This window comes from Carya illinoinensis, chromosome 4 (assembly GCF_018687715.1).
Source record: "Carya illinoinensis cultivar Pawnee chromosome 4, C.illinoinensisPawnee_v1, whole genome shotgun sequence".
NCBI lineage: Eukaryota > Viridiplantae > Streptophyta > Magnoliopsida > Fagales > Juglandaceae > Carya > Carya illinoinensis.
The window spans coordinates 38,589,338-38,592,308 of NC_056755.1; the positions used below are offsets into that span (position 1 = coordinate 38,589,338).

Genomic DNA, 2,971 nt, shown 5'->3' on the forward strand with positions numbered 1-2,971 from the left:
TACATCATCATTTCCTTTGAGAACATACATACCTTCTTGAGACATGGCATTGAGTTTGGGCTTATTTGACCGATCAGAACGATCTGTGTTATCCCAAGATTGGGCATTTTCAGCTAACTGGTCAAAATAGTCCCAAGCGTCATCAGGATCTTTATTTAAAAAATCGCCGTTACACATCATTTCTACAAATTGACGCATTTGAGATGTTAAACCTTCATAGAAAAAACTAATTGTGTGCCAAGTCTCATAACCATGATGTGGGCAAGTTAGCAACAATTCTTTAAAACGTTCCCAACACTGAAAAAATGTTTCATTTTCCTTTTGAGAAAAATTCATAATATTTCTGCGAAGAGTGTTGGTCCTATGAGTAGGAAAGAACTTTTTTAAAAATTCTCTTTGCATTTCTTGCCAGGTGCCAATAGATTTTGGTCTCAAGGAGTTCAACCAATTTTTAGCTTTTTCTTTTAGAGAGAAAGGAAACAACTTTAATCTAACCACATCATCATTGATAGTTTGAGTTTGTAAAGTTGCACAAACCTCTTCAAATTCTTTTAAATGCAAATAAGGACTTTCTGCATCTAAGCCATCAAACTTGGGAAGTAATTGGATTACTCCTGGTTTTAAATCGAAATTCCCCATATTCGTAGGAAAAATCATACAAGATGGGGTACTTGTCCTTGTAGGCTGCAAATATTCACGCAAAGTTCTCATTGGCGGATTATTTTGTGCCTCTTCATTTTCTAGTTCGTCATGAACACTACGATTGTCAGCCATGGTATTAGATTGAGAGTTTTTAGAATCACTTGACAAAGTATCAACCAATTCACTTAAAATGATTTCCTCTCTTCTCAATCTACCCGTTTGATCACGTTGCCACGAGATCATTCATCATAGAGGATTGATCATAGAAAAAATAAAATGCAATACAAGCAATAAAGTTAAATTTTTTTATTTTTTATTTTGAAACGAGATTACCAAATGGTATGAGTATGGAAGCAATGTTACATGCTCTGTTTTTTTTTTCGTGAAGAATTGTACCTGCAAAAAGAATATAAAAAAAAATTAGCAAAAGATTTCTAAAATAAAAAAAAATAATCACACGTTGCAATCCCCGGCAACGGCGCCAAAAACTTGTTGCGACTAAACTTTGACTCAAATTAATGAATCAAGAATCTAATGCAGTTTTACCTGCAAGTATACAGGTGTTGTAGTATCTTACAGGATCGAATCCACAGGGATTGACTTTTGTGATAAAGAAAATAAATTCAGACAATGAAACGAAATTACTAAAAGAAACGTGCAATCAAATGAAGATTGATAAAATGAATGGAAAAAGACTAAGGTTTCGAGGATCCATCTAATAATTTATGATATTGATTCCGAACAATTTACTTCAATTAAACTAGAATAATGATTCCGTTTAATTGGTAGATTTAGCATTTAAGATCGAGAAAAAAACGGATGCTTATGATTGAGCGTGAACGATTGATGATTAAAACATTTACAAAACTATTTGAATACCACAGGGATTCCTCAAGCATTCACTGTATTCAGAAATCACAATGAATCAAGACGAGTATATAGATAATCAAAATATCCAAATAAAATCTTACAATCAATCAAGCTCGCAAAATAGATTTTACGTGGATTCGGAAACAATATTTAAATCATTAAACTTCACCTCTAACCTTAGTATGAAAATTTAGCCAAACATATTTATTACAAATACTATAGAAATCACATAGGCATTCTCCATTAAATAACTAACACAAGAAATACTAAGCAATAATTTAGAAACAACAAAATCTGAAATCTAATTGATACAGAGGAATAAAGTTCACGATAAAAACAGAAATTGAAATTAAAAGATATTGATCAAGAAGAAGCTGCAGCCCCACCAGATGCCAAACGAAAAACATGAAGAAGCAAAAAAATAAAACTCCAACCACTTCAACTCCACGTTAAACTCAAGAATCAATCTCATCATGTTCCTTTCTCTACCAAACTAAATCCCATCCAATTAGATTACTCCAACCGGCCTACACATCTCCAAGAAAGAAATAATTCCAGCCGTCTCCCCTTAATCTCAATCAATCCGTGACTCTTCTCCCTCTCTTTCAACCGACCTACACGTCTCTCTCTCCCTCTCTTCACACGTCCTCAACTTCCTCTCTATCTCTTTTCGTCCAGCACACACTCTCACTTGGTTGAAAATTCTGCACCGACTCCTCTTTCCAATTCTCTCAACTCCCCACCTATCCCTTTCACTCTACACTTTAGCTAATTCCTTTCAACCCCTTCTCTCTCTTTCCGTGTCTCTTCCCCCACTTAACTCTCTCCAATTCTCCTCCCCTCTTCAGTAGAACTTGCCTCTTTTTATAGTAGAAAAATCAATAGCCGAACATCCACTTGCCTCTTGAAGAATCATTTAATTCCACCGGTTGGTCCCTCTCAAATCATGCACTGAATAATTAATCCTAGCCAACTACTCCACTAATCTGCCTCTTGAAGAATCATTTAAATTGAATCAATTTCCTTCAATTTCGGTTCCACGTTCCCCTTTCCCTTATCCGTTGCTTTATACTCCCTTTTCTTTATTCAATGAATTTCCATCTTTTAATCCCCTTTCTCTTCCACTAACTTTGTTGAAAATTCATACACACTCATCCACTCTCCTATCATTTTATTCCACAGCCTTTCTTCTTTCAACTTTTGCACCCACCGGTCCCACTTTCCAGCACAACTCCAGCTCCAAACTCATGCACCGATCGGCTGCTTCTCTCACATCCAAAAGAATAAATCCAATGAAATCAACACTTATACTTTCAGCTTCTAATCTCACCGATTGCTCTCTTTACTTTCCAGCACAACACTAAGGCACCTCACTTCCTTCCTTTTTTCAGCACATGTCAACTCTTTGTATGACTTTAATGTTGCACCACCAAAATTTCAAGCCTTCGTGAGTTTTGTT

At 35.5% G+C, this 2,971-nt stretch overlaps 1 non-coding gene across 1 annotated transcript; it reads left to right on the plus strand.

Moving 5' to 3' along the window:
• The first annotated feature begins 247 nt into the window (after nt 1–247).
• LOC122308619 lies at nt 248–351 on the plus strand. Its single transcript, XR_006242138.1, has one exon. It is a non-coding gene; the product is annotated as a small nucleolar RNA R71 (small nucleolar RNA).
• The last annotated feature ends 2,620 nt before the right edge of the window (nt 352–2,971 follow it).